This window comes from Bos mutus, chromosome 7, assembly GCF_027580195.1.
Source record: "Bos mutus isolate GX-2022 chromosome 7, NWIPB_WYAK_1.1, whole genome shotgun sequence".
NCBI classification, from domain to species: domain Eukaryota; kingdom Metazoa; phylum Chordata; class Mammalia; order Artiodactyla; family Bovidae; genus Bos; species Bos mutus.
In genome coordinates, this window is record NC_091623.1 from 19,762,769 (window position 1) to 19,789,880 (window position 27,112).

Genomic DNA, 27,112 nt, shown 5'->3' on the forward strand with positions numbered 1-27,112 from the left:
CATGAAGTAAAAGCAGAATTCTTAGAAACAGAGCTGGGTTGCAAAATTATTGAGAGGCAAAAAATAAGAAAGCCCCTGACTTGGCCAATTCACTGGCAGAAATTATTGATACTCTGTTGAAGAAAAATAAATGTTGATGATTCTAAGTATAAAGTTGAACTTTGAAAACTATGTTATCTTGGATAAAATAACCCAGTAGTGAAACGGAAAATATATTCTGTGATTACAGCGTAATTCAAGCTCTGACCAATCTGAAAGCTACAAAATTGGCTTAATCTTTTACTTGGTGGTGATTGTTCAAGTTGCTAACCCATAGCTCTGTTTTTTTCTTAATCATAGCTGAATTATCCCATGGGTTCACAATACAAAAGGTAAGTTTTTAAATTCTGTTTTATTTAAATGATAAGAAAATTACACTTACAGGCTACCTAGATGTATGAAAAATTTCTGTAAAGAATTCTAGATGTCAGTTCAACCTTCATGGGTTTCTAAGATGAATTATCAGCTCCATAAAAAGTTTGAATTTTATACTTATGGAGTGAAAGGCATATCTCTGGGTAGTATTTATACAACATCTCCTATTTCCTCACTCCTACTTTACATCAAATGTCCAGACATGGATATGATGCTCTCCTTACCTCATTCTGCAGCTTCTGTTTATTTTCCTTCTCCTGGCCTGCCACCTTTCCCTTGAGATTCAGCTACAAAGAGCTACCCTTTGACAGGGTCCCAGAGGTAAGCTCTTGCTGCTCTCTGTTCAGGTTGATTCAGCTCAGCAGTTATTCACTGAATAGTTATTATGGCTCGGGTGTTTTAGTAGATGATTTCTCCGTTTCCTGTCCTCTTTATATCCAACTGCTATGGCTCCTGTTTTGCTAGGGGCTCATTAGAAGGCCACAATTTATCTTTCAGAACGAATCTTAAGTGATAATGACTTTACTCATTCCCCCTGCTAGATAACTTCTGCCTTTAAATGGTGGTTGCCAGTGCCTTTAAAGTTACGTCTTGAAGTCTTAGTCACCAGGATTAAGGCAAGGCCAGTTGAAGTTGCTCAGTGCTTCTCAAATTATACCATGTAGAAATTTCTCTATTTATTCAACAGGAATGAAGAAGTAGACAAGGAGCTAACGTTGGTTTTGCTTTTATTTTTAAATATAATAAAAATCAGTAAGAGTGTGCTTTCAAAATGAAGTTTTTGCTATTAATAATCCCACCTCTTACTCGAGTCTTTTGAAATTATTATTTTTACCAAATGACCACAAGAAACTTATCACACATCTTTCAAAAATCACCCTTGGTACAATCAAAAAGTGCCTGGAAATGTTGCTTATCACATGATACTTCTAAGTTAGGCTTACATTTGTGCAACCTTATTAATCTTCTCAAGCTGGAAACAATATATACAGAAACATTTTTCTGTAAACAGTTACCAACATGCTGTGTTGATAGAGTGAAATACTGGTATTTGGTTGAATTGATCTAGGTAATATATGTACTATAAAAAGTATATTAGTTCATCTTTAGACATTTAGTTGACACAACAAATTTTAAAATTGAGAATGAGAGATTCATCAATAAGAATTGGAGAAGTACCAAATAATTCTCTTTTAAACAAAGTTGTCATTTATTTGATTGAAGATTTGTTTAAGGGAAAGAGTTTGAAGAATTCTCTTCCATGCATGAAGTGAGCTGATTGTTTGTTTCAACTGCTGCTCTTAGAAAATACTGGCTAGATAGCGCAACAGTTCTTTTCTAAATCATGAGTTATTGTATATGATTTGTAAAGTCTAAAATAATACAGCTGCTCTTAAAAATCCCAGTGCCTTGCTCTTTAGTGTTCAAACAACATATGAGACAACCAGAGCAGGTTTGTTTTTATTTATTTTCAAAAAGTACCTGGGGAGACCATTGATTTTGTTTATAGGATTGTTTACCTGTTCTTTAAATTAAATCTGAATTCCTATAGATGGATTTCTTTTCTGAACATAAATATTTCTTATAGTTTGCCCTGAAAACCGATAGTAAATATTCTCATAGGCAAAGAAGCAAACAAGCTGAAAGGAAACCCCAGAAAACTTCTCAAAGCATTTTCCTTTCATTGTAAGAGCTGAGTTTACCTTACAATCGCCTAAGTAAATCCTTGAAGATTTTTCTAAATCAACATGGTTAGGAGTTGTCTTGCAAATAATAACACTCTTTAGTACCCTTATTTTTAAGTCTCTTTACATTTTGTGAGAAATCTTAACTTCTTGGTAAAAGATATTTTCATTAGAATAAAAATGGGACTTTCAGATGCCTGTCAGTTTCTAAAATGCTTTGAAGTTTGAATTTTTTATGTATATCAAGAGAGTAAGTCTCTGTGAATAGAGCGTACTAATGATAAATTTAGGATTTCAAGAATCAACCTACATTGCAGTTACAAAAACTATACCCATTATTGACATCACAGTCAGCTTTTGTGCAAATTTCATTTGTGACAACTATTTATTATACTTATCAAATGGCAGGAAAAGGCTCCAACACTGAAATTTAAAAACAGTGACAGGCACTGAACGTCGATGGGCATTGGACCAATCAGATAATGGTAAGATACTGCCAAGAGGTGAAAGCCGTAAATGAAAGGAAGTTGAAGTATTCATGGCTATACAGCTGCTCATTTTTTGAAGAGTGCTGTATTTCTGTGGGAAGCTTGAGAAACAGGTCAGGGTGGGCAGAATTCCAAGGTGGGCACCAAGACCCCTCCCTCTTGTATATCCCCTCCAATTTGAGTAGGAATGAGTCTTGGGAATACAATGTATGTTACTTTCATGAGCACGTTACATTATATGGCAGAAGGGATTTTGCAGATGTAGTTAAGGTCACTAATCATTTCACTTTGACCTCATCAAGAGGGAGATATTCCTGGGTGAACCTGAGCTACTCAGGTGAGCTTTTATTGTGTAAAGTTTAAAAATAAAATTAAATTATAAAAAAATAAAATCATAAAAAAATAAAAATAAAAGAGGACAGAGAGGTATGAAGCATTGGATTCTCCTGCTAGGCTTGAAGAACTAAGCTTCCTATGCAGTGAGAGGGTCTGTGGAGAAGGCTAATGGGCCAGGATGTGAGGGTAACCTCTAGGAGCTGAGCATAGTCCCTAACAAAGAAAGAAATTGTGCCATCAGTCAGTGAATTTGGAAGAGGATTCTAGAATCACAGATGTGATTACAGCCCCTGCCAACACCTTGAGTTCAGCCAGGTGACACCTGAGCACAGGACCCAGCTAACTCCAGGTTAACCTCCTGAGCAGGACAACAGTGAGGTAATGAATTTGTATTGGTTTAGACTGGCCCTAGTGGTAAAAAACCCGCCTGCCAATGCAGGAGACGTAAGAGACGTGGCTTTGATCCCTGGGTCGGGAAGATCCTCTGGAGGAGGGCATGGCAACCCACTCCAGTATTCTTGCCTGGAGGATCCCACGGACAGAGGAGCCTGGTGTGTTATAGTCCATGGGGTCGCAAAGAGTCAGACACAAATAAAGTGACTTAGTATGCACACATGCACTGAGTTTGTGGTAATCTTTCATGTAACAGTAGAAAACGGATATAGTTAAGAATGAAGCTTTTAAGCTTCTTTTAAAAATTGAGAATAATTCTCAACCAGGCGATGGTGGTCTAGAGTTGAAAATCTCACTGTAATGGGATGTGAGAAATTGGCCAGCCCTATTTCTCCTGATGTCACACCTAACACTGAGATGTGTAATTAATTCATGGGTCTGTTGTTATTCTCACAGAGTGTTGCAAACATTATTCTTAAACTTTTTTTTTTCTTCCTGAAATCACTTCTCTATCAAAAGTGGAAAAGGAAAAATGGAGCTTGGGGGCTCCTTGTTTCCAAGGCCTATCTGCTTTCTTCAGTGTTGAACTTGTTGGCATTTGTGATTGTGACCCCTGGAGATTAAGGCAATAATTGATTGAAAGCACCTCGTATAACCCGGACCAGATGCTTAGCAAATGTGACTTTCCCTCCATCCAGGCTTTCTGGTAGTTGTTTTGAAACATTTGGACACAGAATAAAGTGGTTATAACATTCCTGGTGATTGTAAGTGGAATACCACAACAAATTGTTGAATCAGGCAGGGAAGACAAAGATTATATTTTGAGTAAAGCAGAGACCGTAAAGAGGGAAGGCAGTATTAAAACCGTGCAGGTGACCCCAATTGTTCCTTTCCATCTCTACTAAAATCGATGAACTCACTCCCCAGAGCCAGGAAGGAGGGAATATCATTCCTTGTTGCAGCGTTTGCTTTCAGTTGGCTCTATATCCCTGGCCTCTGGGTGAGGTTAACTATGCAAAGGAAAGTCACACTTTCAGAACAGTTACCTATTTTTTTCTCACTAAACTGCACTGAAGATGCTAATTCCATCTCTTTCCTGGCTGTAGATAGGTGAATTAGCAAGAAATCACTCCTGCATTGTTTTCTAGTCTTCAAATGAAGCCTAATTAAAGAAATATATAGTTTTTATTGAGCTGCAAGAAAAAGGGACATGGGGCACAATTAAGTTTTCATCAATAATTAAAGCCTTAAAATTATTAATGTAGCAAATATTACACGTTAATAAGAAATATATTTTGTCACCAACTGCTGCATAAAATCCCTCTTTCATAATCTATAATCCAAAAGGAAAAATTGAGAAGGAATACACAAAAAACATTAGGCTTCAGCCTCAAGTTTATTGATGATGCAAGTAAGATGTTTGCCTTGTTTCAACACTATTATTTCTGAGATTCAGTTATTCTGAATCAGTTTTTTTAAAAAGTGAGAAAAACCATGTAATAGTGGTAATATTGGCTTGTATGTAACATGAATTTTTACTGGTTGTTGTTCAGTCACTAAGTCATGTCCAACTCTTTGTGACCCCATGGACTGCAGCATACCAGGCCTCCCTGTCCATCACCATCTCCTGGAGTTTGGTCAAACTCATGTCCATTGAGTCAGTGATGGCATCCAACCATCTCATCCTCTATCGTACCCTTCTTTTCCTGCCTTCAATCTTTCCCAGCATCAGGGTCTTTTCTAATGAGTCAGCTCTTTGTGTCAGGTGGCCCAAGTATTGGAGCTTTAGCATCAGCATCAGTCCTTCCGATGAATATTCAGGGTTGATTTTCTTTAGGACTGACTAGAGAGATAGAAATATTTGTCAGTCTTCCCAATATTTTCTTCTGATAAGGACTACAAGTTCAATATGCAGAGAGGGAAGAGGTCTTTCTGCCTTGGCTCTGTGTCTGTTGTCCAGCTGAACTTGAATCATTCTGTTCCTTCCCTCTTTGGAGAGAGAGGGTTGATGCTGAAGTCAGCCTTCTGATTTGTAGATCATCTACTGAGAGAACTCCTTTCTTTAGTCGTTAAAAGTCCATCGGAGAGCTTTCAGGAATGAGTTTGTATCTCTTCTCCACCCCCAGGTGACCCATCCTGTACTTCTATCAAAGCCCTTTCATCTTCTTCCGCAATCAGCTCTTTGCTTGCGTTCATCCTCTTGGCTTACATATCACAGGTGCCAATACCTATTTAAGGGGCAAATGAATGAGGTAGCATGAAATAGTTTTGGTATATCAAGATTAAGATTTCATGATTTATAAGCATCCCAATTCATTCTCATTAGTAAATTTCGTTTTTAATATGTTAGTTAATACCTACTATGAACAAGTTGGTGGGGGTGATACAAGATGAAGGAGGTTAAATTTTCTCTTTTATAACCCGAGAAGAAAAAGATAATGTGTAAGTAGACTGTGCAGACTGCCACAAAGAGTCACTAACAAAACAGAATGGCAGCGGGGGGCAGGGGTGGTTCAAAAGTGGAAAATGAAGACTTAGGAGAGCTTCATGGAAAAAGTGACCAGTAGGATGTATGGTTGTGAATGGGAGACATGTAAAGGGCGGGGGGGGGGTAGATTCTGGGTAGCTGAGTAATTAGATGTACAAAGAAAGAGCATGAGCAGACAGAGGGAAAGTTCAGCTCGTGTTTGGGGACAGCTTGTGTTACAACTTGGCTGAAGCAATTCCCAAGCAAGACTTGAGAAATGAGGCTTTCAGAAGTAGATTAGAGTTCTGTTGAGGTGGCCTTTGAGTGATAGCCCTGGAAGGGGGGTTAATGATCAAGCTGTGTGTATCATTGTTCTATACAGAATATTCCGTGTTCACAGTTGGCACTGTGTTCAGCTTTGTGCCCTGTTTAACTGAATTGTGTTCTCATTGGTGACTGTTCTTCTTAGTTAGATTCTCTGGCTCCCATTTCTTTTATGTCTTTCATGGTTCTTTGCTCATGGTAAACAGTAAGTACTAATTCACTATCTAATGATTTTTTTTTTGTTTGATTACTGAATTGTTTGGCTGATCAACTCCAAGGTATTGATAAAGTTTAGAAACCATCTTGATGTTCTCAAGAGCATTGTGGAGTAGGTATGTCCATTTCACATTGGATCAAAACCAGTCACCAGGGAAGCCCTTCAAAACAAGGTACAGGTTTTAAAATACTTGTTCACTTCCTTCCAGTGAGACCAGAACTCACGTATGCTGGTTTCAAATACTGGACTCTTTCCTTTGTACCATATTGTTGTAATTTCTGGAACATGGAAACTTTAACACTTTATGTTAAAGGAAAGAGAAAAAAAGGAAGGGCAAATAGATACATTTCTGGGATAATAAGACAGAAGTCAGAGAGTAGTCCTCTTCCAATACTGATCCAAACTTCACCTGGAGCCAAGTGCTCGGTGTGACCCAGTTAATCTTTCTCCCAAATTTTAATTTTGCTTATAATGTTTTATATCTCATCTCATCCTATTAGGCAAAAATATATTAAAAGCCTTTTTTTCAAATAATCCTGGGCCATCCTAATAACAGCTGTTATTTACCAAGCACTTTACACATATTACATTTATTTATAATGTAATATTACATATTACATTAGGCTGCTTTACACATATTACATTTATTCCTATTGGAATCCAGTGAGCCCATTTTCCAGAGGAGTGATTGAACTCACTTCCAAATCTAGCTCTGCCTTCAGATTCTGAAGTCTTTCCTCTTGTCTTTAAAACTACTAGTTTCTAGCCAGGAACATGTTTAGTGGGTCTATTCTACCACTTCTTTTTGAACACATGATTCAGGTCAGGCTCTAATTCTGTAGCCCTAGGCAAGAAGGCTTCTTCAAAAGTGGTTCCATGTGTTGGCTGATTCTAGTCTGATTACTTGGAATCAATTAAAAGGCAATGGTGTAAGATAATGTTTTTTTAATCTTGTAGGGACTTACACTTTAGTTAAATCAATCAAATACAGAAACACTGAGAAGGATGAGAAGTACATATACATCAAAAATTAAAGCTGGTAGAGGGAGAAAGGAGATGAGGGTAGAGTTCAGCCCTGAAAATTGGGTAAAACATGAATAGAAAGAAGAAATGCATACTTGGTGGGGGTGCTAGAAAGCACCATGAGAAAAAAGGCTGACTTTTGAATGTATTTCTTTATTGAAATGCTTCCCATTCATCTCTGAATTCTCTCTTGGTTCTTCCTAGAACTGTTTTTGAGCCACCTCACATGGCTATGGTATGGAAAATTGTGTAAGACTCAGACCATTTAAATGCACTTTAATGTCAGAAATCAAGTAAAGCAGTAATAAGCCTGAAGATAAAGTGATAGTTATGGGCAACGCAACTTTCGCCAGACAGTCATTCTAACCTAAAACGCTAACCTCCATCTGGTTTGGACGACTAATTTAATGTGTGGGTGGAGGTGTGAAATTTAAAATCTTTTGAAGAGAGTAGGGCAGTCTTTAACCTCAAGAGAGTGTGATTTCTGTTGCATAACTTGAAAAAATGTGGTAACAAATGTGGTAATACCACAAACATATACATCACCTCCAACTCCAATGTCTCTTGATTATGTTATCACGGATTTGTTTTCTGCCCCTGATACTGATATCTAACTCTAAATCACCTGGGATAAATCCGCTATGAAATGTTGAATTGCTTCATTTTTTTTTTTTTTTTTTTTATCAGGTGGTACTCTCAAGACAGTGGAGCATCCAGAGACATTAGACTCATCAATCTTGGAAGACCCCCCCCGCCCTCTTTGTTTTAGCTGCTTGTGTATTGTGCCTCTGAATCCATTCTAGTAATTTGTCTTACATTATTTACTTCTGCATTTAAAACAATGCCAGCAGAGTTAGGATTCTAAGTTACTGTTCATTCAGGGTTGAGAACCATTGATTTTGAGTGTTCATATTTAAAAAGGAGGATGTAGTGGGGTTCAATCATAACTATCATAATGGGAAAAGCTCATCAGGTTGAATCAGGCTCAACCCTTTTAGGAAGAATGAGAAATGTCCCCCGTGGGATAACAATTCTATGCTAAAAGGTAGAAAGCTTTCAGGAACTTGCCTGAAGACTTTTAAGAAATTAGAACTTGAGTCTTCTGTCTCTAAATCCTGCATCCTTTCTACCAGGGTATTTAATATGTGTAATTGTATATGATTTGCTCAAATATCACAGCCTTGGGAGAGGTTTTCTTTGACCATTCAATCGAAAATCATCTTTCTCTAGCAAATTACCCTGTTTCACATAATTTTTTCATAACAATATGCTGTTTGAAATCATAGAAAGTAGTTCCACAGGAGCTGGGGCCTTCACCATATTGTTCACTGCCAGATCTCCAGCAGTGATTTGTAAACAGTTGTTGAATGAATGAATGAATGAATGATCAGTGAGAATTTTATATTCTTACAAATATGTCAGTTTTATCATGTGCCCTATGTCTTGGTGGAGGTGGAACAAGGACACTTTTAATAGGATAGGTGGTTTCTCAGAGCAGCAGCTGTATTCGAGGCAGAAAATCAATTTCTACCCTGGATGACATTTTCAAAAGAAGTGTATCTGGTAGCATGGAATCTTCTCTCTGACAGGGCTTATGTCAAAATACTAGGATGTCTAGATGAGTGGCCCACATTCTGTAGAGAGGATATGCCATTCAAAGGTGCCCTGAACTGTGCATCAAATGTAGCCCTTATTCTAACAGACTTCCTGGCTGCACAAATAAGGGAGTCACTGCGGCTTTGTGAGTATTATGTTCAGCAAGAAAACTTGCATATATGCACAGACATTTTATAAGCTTGGTGGGGGAACAAATATGGGATGCAGATTCCCCAAGTTGGCTAGTTTTTGTCATATTTTTGGTAATAGGGTGGAGGGTGCCTGTCTGGTATGTTCTCAAATATTGAAAACACAGCCATTGTTTAAGACCTGAAATTTATAAGAAGATGGAGGCAATATCAGAAAAATGTAGACTATTTGTCACAATTTATGCAAAGCATATTAAATAAATGAAACCAACCAGTTGTCATGTATACACCACTCTGCTAAGGAATGCTTTTCCTCCTGGTATTTGTTACTGAGGAAAATCATTACCAAAGCCATTTAGCTAATTCATTCCCATGTTTGGAATTAAGCATTTTTAACAGTTATCTACTTCCCATTGTCTGCCTGGGACCAGCCTTGTCTTGTCAGTAAAGTGCTTAGCTCTCTGCTGCCAGAATTGAGATAGGGTCATCAGAATCCTCTTGTAAATTCAGGAAGATAAAGGCAGGGAAGTTGGCTCCTGCCCAAGAGTCAGGCTGGTGAGCGGATGGGGTTGGGGGGACGTGGAAGAGGGAGAGGGGAGGACAAAAGGGCGAATTTGCTTTTATTTGTAGGAGAGTGAGACAACTGCTGAGTTTGTGCCATGCAGCATCCTGGAAGGTGTTCCTATTTCTTTCATTCCATTTCTTCCTCTCCCACTTCTCCTGCAAACACACACACACACACACACACACACACACACTTTCTTTAATAAGGAGACAAGGCTTTCATTTTATAACTAGAGAAGAGACAATACTGCAGGTGGAAGAAAATTATTGATTGATGTTCTCATGCATTTGGAAATAACTTATAATAGGTCTTTTCCTGAGCTGGAGAAAGAAGGTGGCTATAAATTTGGGGCTTCTGCTATGTACCTGAATCTGTCTTAGAAGAATTAAATACACTTTCAAATTTTCGTTTTATGTAAAACTTTGATGAGAATTTGGTAGGTGGAAGATCTTATTAAGCTCTTAAAATTAGGTAAGCAATTGGAAACCTTCCTAAATAAGAGGACAGCTTTTGTGCAGACAAGTGTGTCCACGTCAAAATTTTCCTTGGGCTTGGATTTTTTTTTTTTAATGGGAACACAGGTTTAAAAGGGTATAGGTTTTTATCCTTGACCCCCAAGAGACTTCCCAGTTTAACAACATTCAAAAAGCTAAAACTGATAAAAATAAATTAAAGTAATGAGAAGGCCATCAATATGTCGACTCTTGCAATTGTAAATTAATAGAGGTGGATCCTTTTGACCTGCCCCAGATGTCATGTCAATTGATTAAATGTTCTGAGACAATGAAATGGAAAAAGACAGCTTTATTATAATGCTTCAGGCAGGGAATATTTTTATTTTGCTATTAGGAGCACATCCACATGTCAGTGACCAATTCCATTTGGAAAAAAGACACTTTGGAGGATATATAAGATTAGGAAAAGTCTCCAAGGTGAATCTTAGGTCTGAACTAAGCACTTCTGTTATTTTTAGTTGACATTAGGAATCATAAAAGATAGCATTTTAGGCTTTACTTTGACTCAGGGCAGCAGAGTTGTTGGTTCCATCTCTCCCAGGTATCATGGGCTGGCGTGGCCCTGCTGGGCTAGCAACCTCAGTAGACATTGCCAGGGGCATGGTCTGCACTGGGGTCTCTGCCCATCTGTGACAGGGACTAAATTAGAAAAGGTGTCAGGGAACAAACAGATTTTCAACTGCATGCTCCTACTAGCCATTCTGAGTGTGCTGAGGATGCTGTCTTTCTGTGGACTTGCTTTCTGCAACAGCTGTTTGAGCCTCAACTTCTCTGTAGTGATAGAGTGAATCTGAGAGGGAAGAGGATCACTTCTTGTTTTTTAACTAGAAAAATATCTTGCTCTAAAAAATAATAGAATCTATCTTCAAAAATTCTTAATAGGAGATGAAAAGCCCTGGTTGAAAGAGAGGTTGTTTTTTCTGTTCAGTTGCTCAGTTGTGTCCAACTCTTTGTGATCCCATGGACTGCAGCACGCCAGGCTTCCCAGTCATTCACTGTCTCCCAGAGTTTGTTCAAACTCATGTCCATTGAGTTGATGATACCATTCAACCATCTCTTCCTCTTTCGTCACCGCCTTCTCCTCCTGCCCTCAATGTTTCCCAGCATCAGGGTCTTTTCCAGTGAGTCGGCTCTTTGCATCAGGTGGCCAAAGTTATTGGAGCTTCAGCTTCAGCATATTTTGGAACAGTTGATGATAAACTAAACTTGACCATGTGCCTATAATTTGATCAACTGTACAAAAATTTGTTGTCTGGCAGGCAGAACTAAATCCCTAATCTTTGAAAAATGGTCTGTTGAGTGGACCCATAGACACATAATCTCGCATCTCATAGCCTGTTAGGTTAGAAAGCTGTTACTTCTGGGGGCCTTAAGAACCTTGCAATGGCCCCTGACTCTGTACCTTCAAGAAACAGGCAGCACTGGCCCTGTGTCCCCAGAGACCTTGATTAATGTAATATTTATTTAGCACATCTGTTTCAGGTCAGACAATCGTATTTCTCTGACCTTCTCCCTTGGATTTCTATTCTAGTCATTTCTTATTTTTATTATTTTCGATACCACCCTTTTAAAAAATTGGAACATGTCCCTTTTAAAAGGCAGAACATCTAAACAGAGCATAATGTTTAAAAGGACTTATAAGGCTGATCATAAGAAAGGAGTAGAAAATATCATGACTTTTGACTCTTCAACTTTTTAAAACACAGACTTATTCATTGTACATTTCAGTGACCAAATTTATTCCTGGATCATACAACCAGAATGATTTATTCTCACTTACAATAACAGGCTCTGGAAACCAAGAACATCATTCAGTCACAAATACAGTATGTCCCAGGCATTGTGTTAGACTACAGAGTGAGAAAGTGGTGGTCCTTAATGTGCTGGAGTTCATGCTCAATGAGGGGATGGAACACCAAACAGGCAGTAGTATCTGTTACAATCCAGTAGCATTAGTTTTCATGGTAAGAGGAAGAATAGGATGGTAGATGGTATATAAAAGGGAAAGGAGTATCAGGGAAGCCTTCCTGGAGGAATTATTTAATTTGAGGACTTCAGGAACCCTTATGTAGATCAATGGATAAACAAAATGTGACTGATCTGATGACAGTACATCTCTAGTTACCCAGTTCTGCCCACACAATGGGCTATATTTATAACTTTAAAACAAAAATGGCAGTAAGATACCAAGTGGGAAGAGACAATATGATTTCCTGGGTCTCAACTACTTTAAATTTTGTCCTTTAAAAAATTACGTTTGGATATTTGCTATTTTACCTCATATAATTTTGAAAAGTATCTTTCAAAATTCATTACAAGAGCTGCATTGTTTTTTTAGGCATAAATCAGTTTCTTTTCAACAAATACTTAGAATGGTTAATAAACAATTTGCTATTTTTTTTTTCTAATTTGTGCTAGTATGAAGAATCCTTGGGAGATCTTTGAAAAAATTATTTTTATCTGGAGATAACAATGTAGAAGAGTAAATTGTTTGGCAAAGAATTCGAAGCATATGGGCAGAGATACAAGAATTTACTGCATTTATAAGTTTCATTATAACTCTATAAAATGCAGCATCATTTGTCAGGAAATCAAAGCTTATAAAAGTGGCAATTGTGAATGCAGTTGGTTGCAGTTTCAAGAGAATGAGGATTAGGAGTGTAACTGAGATTCCTTTTATGATAAATTATCTAGCTCCTGGCTACCGTGTATGAGCTCTATTAACTGCCTATAAATTGTTCATCATAAAATCTAGTTCATTCTTGTTAATTAGGCCAAGGCTTTTATGAAGATTTTTTCTCCTCTCTCTGAAAGCCTAGGCTGACAGGAGAGTAGCTACACCAGAATATTGAGGAAGAAAGGGACCCTCTGCTAACCATGATGCTGTGTTCCTTAAAAACTAATAATTAAAAGAGAAATCCCTGAATTAAAATTACTTTGGCTTCTTGCTAATGAAAATGGAATCATTCTATTGTAGTCACAGAAGGAAGTTAAATACAGCCAAAATAATTGCATCTTCCAACTTTAAATCCTCATGTCAATAACATGCAAGAAAGGAAGGGTGTATGTATACAGATGACTTGGATATATCCATTAGAAATGATTAATACCAAGAAAGGTCCAGAAAGACAAATAGACATATCATATTTTTCTGGCATATCATTCCACGTCATTTTATTATGTACTTTTCCCCATGAAATTGAACTTCCGTGCAAAATTATCTTGGAGGAAATCTTGTATTTGTTGCTCATCTCCAATTTTTTTCCGTTGTATTTTGCTTTTTGTGGTGCTCACATAAGTGATCAACTAGCAGTGAATGTTATGTTTATATTATCTCATATTTTGCATTGCTAACTGGCTCCCTTGATACCATTTAAGGTGCATCCCTAATCAGCTCTCACATTTCACACTTCCCTTGCAATCTCTGGATTTTGTGAAGAGTAGACACGCCGTGCCCCAGTTCTGGATGCCAAAGTGGTTGTGACTTCAGGAAGTCCCAATAGTCAGAGCCACAGGCTGAGTCAAGCTGTGTGATTGCTCCCCTGAGATGCAGTTAGCAAGCCTCTCTGACAGAGGCCAGAGGCAAGGAACAGTCAAAGACTAGAAAAGTCGAGTCTGTTTGCACACACTCCTGTGCTTAACACCCATCAGGGTGCAATTAAGAATGGTCAGTAGCGTTATTATATTTGGAAACCCCAAATAACAACATCAGTTGGGGGGAAATGGGAAAATCAGTTTAAACCAAGGAAAACTAGTTCTTAAATATTAAAAAAAACCGAGATGTTTGCTTAAGCAACTTCTTATTTAACTTTCTAAATGCTAATTAGTCATCAGTGAAAGAAATGGTAGGGTGATTAGGTAAAGTATGCTTTATTTCTAAGGTCTTATGGACTCTTAGGGTTTGTCTCATGCCTTTGCATGTCACGGGACCAGACTTTCTATTTTTCCTGGTCCAGCTTCTGGGTAATGTTGCTGGCTCCACAAGATTGCAGTGCAGATAAGGAATCATCTAAGTGCATTCTAAATTAGATGGTTAGGAAGACAAGGTAGTTCTTTGCACTGAGTAAGGGCTCTGCAGGGGGCTAACCTGGATGGACTGTTGTGTGAATCAGTTAACTTTAACACTGCTGCTAAGTCGCTTCAGTCGTGTCCGACTCTGCGCGACCCCATAGACGGCAGCCCACCAGGCTCCCCCGTCCCTGGGATTCTCCAGGCAAGAACACTGGAGTGGGTTGCCATTTCCTTCTCCAATGCATGAAAATGAAAAGTGAAAGTGAAGTCACTCAGTCGTGTCCGACTCCTAGCGACCCCATGCACTGCAGCCCACCAGGCCCCTCCATCCATGGGATTTTCCAGGCAAGAGTACTGGAGTGGGTTGCCATTGCCTTCTCCGAACTTTAACACTAGGCTATAGCAATGCTCCAGAGGCCTTCCCAGTGTATATCTTGGGGGGAATAAATTGCAACAGGCTTAAACATAATTATAGAAGATTTTCTTAAGCTCTGGCTAGTTCAGTTTTAATTGAAAGAAATTGTTTTTCCTTTTGAAAGAACTTAGCCTTTAGAACATGATATTTATTTTAACAAATTGCTGTAAGAATCTCTTTTTTTTAAAAAAAAAACTTTTCATTTTGTTATCATCACCACCATCATTATTTTTATTACAATCTAATGTTGAATTATATTGCACGGACAGTGGTCCTAGTTTTCCTCAAATAATTGGGCTCTTTTCTAAGCCCCTGTTCAAGCTTTGAATAGGTAAATACAAATGAATAAATATCAGATTTAGGTATAGACATTTTCTCTTATGGACTGAATATTTGTGCTCCCTCCCCCCAAATTCATATGTTGAAGTGCTAACCCACAACATGATGGTAGTTGGAGGTATTGTTAGAGGTTTTTGGAGGTGATTTGGTTGAGATTCGGTCATGAGGGTGGAGCCCCTGTGATAGGAATAGTGCCCTTGAAAAGTTAAAGTGTTAGTCATGTCTCATGCTTTGCGACCTTATGGACTATAGCCTGCCAGGCTCCTCTGTCCATGGAATTCTCCAGGAAAGAATACTGGAGTGGGTTGCCTTTTCCTTCTCCAGAGGATCTTCCCAACCCAGGAATGGAACCTGGGTATCGCGCATTGCAGGCAGATTCTTTACCATCTGAACCACCAGAGAAGCCTTTCTAGCAGAAGGAAGACACATTAGAGCTTCCTTTCTCCACCGTATGGGGATACTGCCAGATCTAAATTGTGAGCGCCTTGATCCTGGACTTCCTGACCTCCAGAACTGTGATAAATAAATGTCTATTGTTTCCAGCAGTCTTCAACCTTTTTGGTACCAGGGACTAATTTCATGGAAAACAATTTTTCCATGGACCAGGGGTCAGGGGGTTGGTTTCAGGACGATTCAAGTGCATTACATGTATTGTGTGCTTTGTTTCTAATCTAATACTGCCACTGATATGACAGGAGGTGCTGGTCTACCACCTGGAGTTTGGGAACCCCTGTTTTAACCCTCCCAATCTATGGTAATTGTTTTGTTGTAGAGGCTGAGCAGAAGCCCCACTAATACTCTTAGCTTATGGAAAAATTTCTTCCAACCACAAGGACCAAAATGTAGCAATGGTGAAAGCAGGCATAGGAGAAGAGTCTGGGCAGATAGGAGGAAAAGGATCATGGTGAAGGCACAGATGGGTTTGAGGAAATCATCCCCCAGTGACCAGGAGCACTTAGGCTGGTGGTTTTTGTTTTTGTTTTTATGAGAACTAGTCAGATGGCCTCACCTAAATGTAAGGGGGCTGGGAAATGGAAATTCTGGCATATAGTCACTTTCCAGTAACATCTCTACACTATGGAGAGGAGCATGTCTCTGGTGGACAGCTGATGGTTCATGGCACCACATTTTGTATGTTACTTTCAGCTTAGAAAATGCTTTTTACAGCTGTATACTATTTGAATTTTTAAGGTCACTCTAATTAAGGAGCAAAGTTTTTTAATGCCTGCATATTCAATCAGTTCAGTTGACTGCCCAATTAACTGAGTGAAGTCAGTCCACTTCATTGTTTGAATTTCCAACTGTTTGGCTGAATGGAATGGTTACTTTGGCATAAAGTCTGTGCAGTAGTCCTATATAGATACAATCCTATTGCAGCTAGTGTGAAATTTGTCTTTGTCACTACATTTGTTTTTCTAGACACTGTTACCTTCCCTAATTTCACTTCCAAAATTCTTTTAAAAATGCTCCATTGTCCTAGCTTATTGAGAAGAGAGCTTCTTTCAGAGCTTAACTGAGAGTGTATAAGACTAGGTTTGTCTCAGTATTTTTAACACAGTCAAGTTTTTATGTTTTATTTTTTTCTGTTAGTACCTGTTGGGATCAGTTCTACACAGCTTTTTTTTTTTTTTTTTTTTTTTAAGATCTCTTGTAGTAATGTGTTGATGGTCAGACTATTAGTTATATTATATGCCAGCAAATTTGGAAAACTCAGCAGTGGCCACACGACTGGAAAAGGTCAGTTTTCATTCCAATCCCAAAGAAAGGCAATGCCAAAGAATGCTCAAACTACCACACAATTGCACTTATCTCACACGCTAGTAAAGTAATGCTCAAAATTCTCCAAGCCAGGCTTCAGCAATATGTGAACCGTGAACTTCCTGATGTTCAAGCTGGTTTTAGAAAAGGCAGAGGAACCAGAGATCAAATTGCCAACACCTGCTGGGTCATCGAAAAGCAAGAGAGTTCCAGAAAAACATCTATTTCTGCTTTATTGACTATGCCAAAGCTTTTGACTCTGTGGATCACAGTAAACTGGAAAATTCTTCAAGAGATCGGAATACCAGACCACCTGATCTGCCTCTTGAGATATTTGTATGCAGGTCAGGAAGCAACAGTTAGAACTGGACATGGAACAACAGACTGGTTCCAAATAGGAAAAGGAGTACGTCAAGGCTGTACATTGTGACCCTGCTTATTTAACTTCTATGCAGAGTACATCATGAGAAACGCTGGGCTGGAAGAAGCACAAGCTGGAATCAAGATTGCCGGGAGAAATATCAATAACCTGAGATATGCAGATGACACCACCCTTATGGCAGAAAGTGAAGAGGAACTCAAAAGCCTCTTGATGAAAGTAAAAGTGGAGAGTGAAAAAGTTGGCTTAAAACTCAACATTCAGAAAACGAAGATCATGGCATCTGGTCCCATCACTTCATGGGAAATAGATGGGGAAACTGGAAACAGTGTCAGACTTTATTTTTTGGGGCTCCAAAATCACTGCAGATGGTGATTGCAGCCATGAAATTAAAAGACGCTTACTCCTTGGAAGGAAAGTTATGACCAACCTAGATAGTATATTGAAAAGAGAGATATTACTTTGCCAACAGAGGTTCGTCTAGTCAAGGCTATGGTTTTTCTAGTGGTCATGTATGGATGTGAGAGTTGGACTGTGAAGAAAGCTGAGCACCGAAGAATTGATGCTTTTGAACTGTGGTGTTGGAGAAGACTCTTGAGAGTCCCTTGGACTGCAAGGAGATCCAACCAGTCCATCCTAAAGGAGATCAGTCCTGGGTGTTCATTGGAAGGACTGATGCTGAAGCTGAAACTCCAATACTTTGGCCACCTCAAGCGGAGTTGACTCATTGCAAAAGACCCTGATGCTGGGAGGGATTGGGGGCAGGAGGAGGAGGGATGACAGAGGATGAGATGGCTGGATGGCATCACTGACTCGAGGGACGTGAGTGTGAGTGAACTCCGGGAGTTGGTGATGGACAGGGAGACCTGGCGTGCTGCGATTCATGGGGTCGCAAAGAGTCGGACACTACTCAGCGACTGAACTGAACTTAACTGAACTGACTTAAAGAGGTGGGGGTCTCAAAAGGGATACATGTAAACAGAATTGTAGCCCCTGGAGTACATATAATGTTTTGAAGTAACAGTAAATAGATTTTTCTGCAGGAAATGGAATGAAAACAGCAGTTTAAAATGTTGGAACAGGAACCCAGCTCCCAGAAGGCCGCACGGGCCCTGGTGGAGGCAGGCGGGCGCCAGGCCTGGGCTCGGGCACCAGGCCACTGAGGCTGAGAGGCCACTGAGGCTGAGAGGCGCGCTCCGGCGGGCCGGGCGGCCGGCTTCATGACGCTCTTCCACTTCCGGAACTGCTTTGCCCTGATCTACTCCCCCTACTCCACCACCTACAAGTACAGTGGCCTGTCTGAGTCCAGTGCCTTCTGGAAGTGTGTCCAGCCCGGGGTCACCCACCTGTTTGTGCAGCTGTGCAAGGTGCTGTTCTTGGCCACTTTCTTTCCCACCTGGGAAGGCGGCATCTGTGACCTCATTGGGGAGTTCATGAAGGCCAGTGTGGACATGGCAGACCCTGATGGGCCTAAACCTTGTCGTGTCCTGGAATGCTGGCAAGGGGGAATACAAGATCATGGTTGCCCTGGGCTGGGCCACCGCTCAGCTCATTATGTCCTGTGGCATCCCCCTCTTGGTTGGAGCTCAGGGGCGTTGAGTTTGACTGGAAATACATCCAGATGAGCATCGACTCCAACATCAGTCTGGTCCATTGCTTCGTCGGCTTTGCCCAGGTGTGGATGATAACATGCTGCGACCTGCACCACACTCAGCGACCAGCAGTCCTCCTCCTGATGTTCCTTAGCATCTACAAGGCCTTTGTCACGGAGACCTTCATCCACCTGTGTTCCCTGGGCAGCTGGACGGCACTGCTGGCTTGAGTGCTGGTGACCGGGCTTCTGCCCTCAGCACCTTGACCCTGTATACTGCTGTTGTCAACGTGCGTGCCTAGGCTTGGCATCCCAGACTTTCACATACCTTCTTCCTGTCCCCAGGTTCAGTGAAGTAAACAGCATTTGGAAAGTTAAATTTTTTTTTTTTTTTTTTTTTGTGGAGCAATAGGTTGCTATCAGATTGCAGAGAGCTATAAATGTCAATTTGATAAGTGTGGTCTTTATTTTATATTTACTTTGGAACCATTAATTCCCTGGTGTCTCAGATGGTAAAAGCGTCTGCCTACAATGCAGGAGAACCTGGGTCGATCCCTGGGTCGAGAAGATCCCCTGGAGAAGGAAATGGCAATCCACTCCAGTATCCTTGCCTGGAAAATCGCATGGATGGAGGAGCCTGGTAGGCTACAGTCCTTGGGGTCGACTGAGCGACTTCACTTCACTTTGAACCATTGGCGATTTGGGGATGATCTACTTATTGACAGCAACTGGGAACCTAAATTTGTCCCCAGTTTCAGATTTCTCTCCCAAGTCTGGATTTCAAAAGTTATTGCATTTAAAGCACAGTGATGCTGGTCACTGCTCGGACTCCACCTTCTGTTTCACCTACCACACACAGAGTGGACGAGGAATAGACTGCCACAGGGACATTGCTTTTCCCTAATTATCAAGACAGAGTGATAATCCACTCGCTTTTTATTTGGGGGTATCTGCCTAAGAAAAACATGTGTCCTATTACAAAACTGAATCTGAGGGATGTGAGGAATATATAGATATGTCTCCTTTGAACTTTGAAGGAGACTGTTTACTGTTAACACAAAAATAAGACTCCTCACAGATCATTAGCTTTTAAGAAGAATGACCTACACATTGTGAGGTACTCTGCCTCTTGGACAAATATAGAAAGAATTGATTGTGGCGTCGCTCTTGATCTCAGAGCATCAGTGAATAACCACCTGCAAAGCTTGCTATACTTTGGAGTTTTGTACGTAAGGAGTTTGCAGTTGTAACCATGTGGCAAATGCAACAAGCTGACCGTATCAGTACCGGGTTTATCTACGCCATCTGCTGTCATATTGACATCTGCTTCCTTCAACGTAGCACCTTCTTTCTCTTAGACATATTCTGCTATTTCTTCTTTTCCTTCTTTGTTTCAAGTCATATCCACTGATATCGCACCATTTTGTGTTATCAATAAAGGAGGCTTTCAGTGAGGGAAGGGTGGAAGGCAGGGCCAAGTGATCAAAGGACTCAGTAGAAAAAATACCTTAATTCATGGGCCTGAACACTGTGTAAAAAGGTGAGCCTTGAGGTAAGAAAGTATCCAGAGGAAGCATGAGACAGAAGTGAGGGTTTAATTTGGGATTAACAAAAGCATCAGAAATAGCTAAGAGGAGACGGGAATGAGGACCATGTGTGTAGAGGGTGATAGCAAAGCAGAGCACAGAGATTAAGATGGAATTAATCTGTTCATTGGAAAGATGCTTTGGATTTTTTGGCAACACATACCAAGAGCGGTAACTCCAAGTAGCCTTCTGAAATCAGGGATCAACAGGTGAAGGCTTCCTTTAACTTCATTCTTAAATTACAGTCAAAATTAACTTGTATAAACCACACCTTTTTTTAAAGGTGTTTTGGTTTGTTTTCAACACACGATTCCACTTCATTTTTTCACTTATCCTCACAAGGTAGCTGAGAGTTTGTTTAGCATCATCAGGCAAATCTGGCTCCCAATGCTTAGCTAATTCTGTTAGAAACTACTGACTTGAATTGTATATGGATGGTGAACATTTTTTCTATTAAACAGCCACCAGATTTTTAGAACATAAGCTAAATTTCAGGAAGTGCTTGGAATTCCAAAGAATAGAAAGCTTTGGCCAAGAGCAAGTGTGTATTCAGTCTGAGTCAACAGGATTCACCTGGGCGTTGTTTGAGCTTTTGGTCTCTGAAGCCATGGGTCAATGATACAGAAATAGACACTCATCTCTGACAACGAAAAAGCATGGGTGCTGGCATGGGAGGACAAAGCTCCTTTTCTTTCAAAACCAGATCAAATTTAAACCTGCGATTTTGGAGCTTACTCATCAGAGGAGAAATATCATGAGCTATTTGCTCTCTCTGCTGTAACATAGCTCTGGCAAGCCCGGAAGTTATGTTGAGATCGTCAAATCTATAGTCAAGGACCATCTTTGTGAATCGTGAAACCATATGCCACTGGTTATCTGAATTGAAAAAAAATTAAAAACCAACAACAATAACAACAACAACAACAAAAAACTCCACACCAAGGAAAGCAGTGATGTGATCACACAGTGCCAAGGCCCTTTGATCATCTTACACCTTCTCAATCTTTATATATAAAAAAAAAACTTTGCTACTACATGAACCATGTAAAATACCAGAACTCCTGTAGTGTTAACAAGGAATAAAGATCTTGCACCAGATGGTGCCTCTTGTCTCCATCTATCTCTAGCCCAAACAATCTGCCAGAGTTTTGAAGAAAAATGCGATGTGATCGCGTTGCAAAGTATATGAAGTAACAGTATGAAAAGTAATCTGGCTCAAGCAAGGGAACCCAGAAGGAAGGGGATTATTATGACTCTTTGAGCCCAGGAGTGAGGGTATCACTAGCTCTGAATTTTAGTCCATAAAACAAATGGTGTACCCAGGCACAGCTGGAGGGTGAGCATCGCACTGAGATGTCTCTCTGTATTTCTGCAATGTGATGATATCAGTCAATACGGTTGAAATTTCAGGGATTCATCTGGGTATTTTGTTTATATAAAACAGAGTAAACAGTTTGATGACTTTTGAAAAGCTTACTAGCTATAAAGGGAGAGTTCACAGGAGAACTTAACTGTGTAATATTTATTGCTATATTGCCTGCGGTTATGGATTTGGCCGTCTTGGTGATGAGATCTTAGGTACAGTTTGTGTGTCCCCTTTGTAGAACATTCTTAAAAATGTTTAAAAGAAGCTTGGTTGGGTTTTTTGTTTGTTATTTCTCTGCTTTTCCATGTGACTTCTGTGGCCACAATATTCTCAGGTCTTCTCCTGCCTTCTAATACTTTGATCATGGTACTGTTACCTCTTTGCCAAAAGATCTTTGACTATTTTATCTCTGGGCTTTTAGTATCTTTGTTGTTGTTCAGTCACTAAGTCATGTCTGACTCTTCATGACCCCGTGGACTGCAGCATGCCAGGCTTCCCTGTCCTTCACTGTCTCCCTGAGTTTGTGTAAACTCATGTCCATTGAGTTAGTGATGTCATCCCACAATTTCATCCTCGGTTGCCCCCTTCTCCTAACACCTGTATAATTATAAAGCATTTTGTGATCAGAGATTATTTAATGGGAAAGAAAATAGCTTTTCAGGTCTTTCCTAGATACAACTCATTTGAACAATTAATTTAGGTTTGTATTTACTTTTGGTGCTTGGACTAGAAGTATAAATGGCAAGCCTAGAAACTCATGGTGATTTAATAGAAGGTAGCTCATTGGTGCCACTCAGAGTGTTGTCAGAAGACTGAATTGGATGAGCAGACTGGTAAAAGGTCTATGATAGACACAGAAATTGAGAGTCATCGTTTAGAAATTTCCATAGTAATTTGACTTAACTGTGACATCCAAGCAGGTGAATCACTTTCTCAGAAACTTATTTTGTCTCAGTTTACCAAAGTTTCAGTCCCTTATAGATTGGAGGAAATAAAAACTGTGTTCACTACCAAAGAGAGTTTAAGAAGCGCCACTTTATTTTTATCGAGTTTTTTATTGACGAGAAGTTGTTCCAACTTTGTGTTAGTGTCTGGTAAAGTGATTCAGTATTTATCTGTTTATATGTAATTTTTTTTCATATTGTTTCCATTATGTTTTATTACAGGATATTGAATATAGTTACCTGTGCTTTATAGTAGGTCCTAGTTTATTTTATACATAGTAGTTGGTATTTGCTGCTGCTGCTGCTAAGTTTCATCAATTGTGTTCGACTCTGTGCGACCCCATAGGTGGCAGCCCACCAGGCTCCCCCACCCCTGGGATTCTTCAGGCGAGAACACTGGAGTGGGTTGCTATTTCCTTCTCCAGTGCACAAAAGTGAAAAGTGAAAGTGAAGTCGTTCAGTCGTGTCCGACTCTTAGCGACCCCATGGACTGCAGCCCACCAGGGTCCTCAGTTCATGAGATTTTCCAGGCAAGAGTACTGGAGTGGGGTGCCATTGCCTATCTGCTAATCCCCAAATCCTAATTTATCCCTCTCCCATCCCTTTTCCTCTTTGGTAACCACAGTTTGTTTTCTGTGTCTGTGAGAAGCACCACTGTAGAGTTCATAATTTCATTTTATATAAGATGGATCAAAATAGAGACAATGAATCCATCCACAGCAAGGAGGTTAGAGCAGTCATCTATTTATTATGTGTTAATCCTTACTCAGGAGCTTCAACCATAGTTGTGAAAGGAAAGGGATCTTGGAAATACTTGGAAATACATCTTGGAAATACTATACAGGAGAAGGAACAGGATGAAGTCCTGAAGTGAACAGCCTGTGTGACACAGAGGCACGTACTTCCCCCATATCAGCCTGGTGGGTGTTGCTCCCAATAGATATGGAAAAGCTTCATTGGAAATAGAACCTTGGCAACACCAGGAATTCTGGGTTTTTAGTTTTAAGTTAGTGATGGCAAACATCTATTTAGAAATTGACAGTGAACCATGAAAGACTGTGGACCTCAACTGAAGAGTTCAATACTAGAAACTTAGAAACAGATGGGACATTCTTCCTGATAGTTTTATTGAGAAAGAGAGGTTCCCTTCTTCACATTTTCTGATGTTTGAAATGACATTATTATCAGTGTTCCTCCTTTTTCCTTATAAGATAGACACAATGCATGGAAGTGGATGAAGGACACATGCTCAGGTCACTCTTACCTTTGCAGGATGTGTTGGCATGTTCCAGACACTGAAAATGCCATTGCTGGTGCTGCTGCTGCTGCTAAGTCGCTTCAGTCGTGTCCGACTCTGTGTGGGCCCATAGACGGCGGCTCACCAGGCTCCCCCGTCCCTGGGATTCTCCAGGCAAGAACACTGGAGTGGGTTGCCACTTCCTTCTCCAATGCATGAAAGGGAAAAGTGAAAGGGAAGTCGCTCAGTCGTGTCCGACTCTTCGAGACCCCATGGTCTGCAGCCTACCAGGCTCCTCCGTCCATGGGATTTTCCAGGCAAGAGTACTGGAGTGGGGTGCCATTGCCTTCTCCAGCCATTGCTGGTAGTGCATAATAAAAGTCTCAAAGCGTGCTTAGTAATGATATATCTCAATGATGTTCTAAGTGAAATGTTTTTTGGTATCTCAGATTTGAATTTTGTCAAAGAAATAATAATAGAAATCATCTCCAGGTTATTTCTATAACAACTGTTCATTTTTCTTCTTGAACCTTTGAATAGAGTTGAAATAATGTTATTTGTGGTAACAATAGTATTACTGTGATTTCTGATTTCTAATTTTACTACCATTATTAATGATATTGTTAATTTATTTAAGACCCTCTAAGTTTTTAGGGTTCTTGCTGCTGCTGCTGCTAAGTCGCTTCAGTCGTGTCCGACTCTGTGCGACCCCGTAGACAGCAGCCCACCAGGCTCCTCTGCCCATGGGATTTTCCAGGCAAGAGTACTGGAGTGGGTTGCCATTTAGGGTTCTTACAGAATCTAATAATGATCCACGTGGAAAAACCATTTGTATTCTTTCTTCTCTGGAAAATCTATTTCAGAATTGTGACTAGAGGAATCAGTAGCACTTCATATAATTCACGATATGGGTATGTGCATGTGCACGCATGCACGCACACACACACACACACACACACACACAAACACATAACTACCATATGGTCTTTTTTGACTTCTTGGCGTGGGTAGTAAAAAATTGTTGGGACTCAGGTTAGCATTCATCCTCCTAGGTATTGGAGATATAGGAGTTCACCCAAAATGTAATATGGATTGTTTGTTCTTAAGGTATATATTATAACTCTATTGATGTCTCATTTGGAAAGAAGTTCACGTCATCTTATTATTAATCTTATTTTTTTTTAGTCAATTACCTAACCCATTCCCATTTTAGCTCTGGTGCCCAAGGAAGAGGCACAACTCCACTTGCTGCTGGGCTCCAGGGGGAAAGAAGATTGCAATGATATCTCTCCCTGAGCTTTGGGAAGCTTGCCGAGTGTGAACCTGACATTGAACAAATGGCAGAGGCCAAGACAATGTCAGCTAAACAATGTCCCTTTCGGCTTATTAGGGCTTCCCTGGTGGCTCAGATGGTAAAGAATCTGGCTGCAATGCAGGAGACCCAGGTTTGATCCCTGGGTTGGGAAGATCCCCTGGAGAAGGTCACAACAACCCACTCCAGTATTCTTGCCTGGAGAATCCCATGGATAGAGGAGCCTGGTGGGCTACAGTCGATGGGGTCGCAAAGAGTCGGACACGGCTGGGCAGCTAACACTTTGACTTTCAGCTTAACACACAGAAAATGCATAGGCAAAGTTGTAACTTTTTTTTTTTCCTCTCTTTCTTCTTGACCATCCTTCTCAAACTTGCCATTGGCTCTCCTTTTCCTGTGTTTGTGTTCTTCCCTCTGTGTGGGCATCTTTGAGGAGCAAGGAGGGCCTGCTTACGCACTGCACGTCACTCGGGCTGTCGTTTCCCGGGGCGGGTATTTCAGTGCGATTGCATCTCTATTCATCTACTGACAGAAGTGGCAGTGGTGCAGACACGGGTATTTGTTATTGAAACAAACAAAGCGTGTGGTGTTAGAGATTTGTATGCAAAACCTTCACAACAAAACTAAGTAGCTATTTACTTTAAATATGCCAATTAACTGTTACTAAGGTGCAGTGCACTTGTAGGTTAAGGATGATTGATAGTAACATGCAGTGAAATGTTCTTAAACTGCAGTCAGGAAATGGAAATGTACAAAATGCAAAGAACCAGCGCTGACAGCACTCGTTACATGTTTCAAAACAACACTTTCAAATTGTTCCTTTATTGTTCTTTCATCATGTCTTGGTTCTGCACTTCCATAGCCTGGTAGCCAACAGTGTACTAAGAAAGTTTCAGAAAAGAGAATGTTTTCTTCTGAAGTAAACATCATGGGCCTAATCTCATTTGTTTCACTCAGGCAGAACTCTTAGGAACCACAGTGGGAGTTTTGCTTGACTGAAGAGAATAGCCTTGTCTCTTTTAAATGTCTGACATGGAATCTGTTGCTATTACAAAACTAATTAAAAGGAGAGATGACTTCTCCTTTGGTTGCTATGTCCTGTCTCAGCAGACAGTCACTTCTTCATTGACTCTAAACCAGCACCACCCAAAAGTAATACAACCAAAGCCACAAATGTTAGCCACATATGTATTTTTAAATTTCCTAGGAGCCAAGTTTAAAAAAATAAAAAGAAACAGGTGACATTAATTTTAATAGCATTTTACTGAATGTAGTCTATCTAGACTCTTTATAATTTTACCATGGGATCAATATAAAATAAGGTATTTTGCATTTTTTTTCTTCATACTAAGTCTTTGAAATTTGGTGTATTTTATGCTTAGTCAGAAGAATGGGCTCATGCCAATTCAGAAGAACCACATCTCAAGTTTCTGGTAGATTTCCACGGCCAGTGTCTACTATAAGAAACAGCACAGCTCTAAGTGTCATCATCTGAAGATCGGTGTAGTGTCCTTGATTAAAATGTTCCCTTTGGATAGTTAGGAAAAGCTGGATATGCATCCTGAAACAACACCATGATGCAATTGCTGTTCAATTCCCCCAATTACCGTTAAAGCCAGACGTTTTGTTGTGAAAAGATTAAATTCATAAACTCAGTCAGCTGACTTACGATTTTATAAAGCTCCCTGGCTGTTAAAATGCTAAAATGTTTGTGCCAGGGATACTATATAAATATTCTAAAAATCTCAAAAGAATACAGGGAATTACGTTTAAAATATAATATCAAAGGCCTTTTGATGTACACCATTGAAATGTCAGTTGAATGTTTTATGATACATTTTATATTCCTCACAACAATGAAAGTTGGGTGTGTGTTAGAAAAACAATTAAGTGCAGATATTGTCAAGTAAACCCTCTAAGAAGGGAAAAGCTAGATCTGATAATTCCAGTTAATTTATTATTAACATCAACTATAAATTAAAAAAACACAGTGCAAACATGA

The 27,112-nt window shown here is 39.9% G+C and overlaps 1 pseudogene; it reads left to right on the top strand.

Annotated features, from left to right (window-relative positions):
- Positions 1-18,294: 18,294 nt before the first annotated feature.
- Positions 18,295-18,967, top strand: LOC102265180 (BOS complex subunit TMEM147-like; annotated as a pseudogene).
- Positions 18,968-27,112: the final 8,145 nt, after the last annotated feature.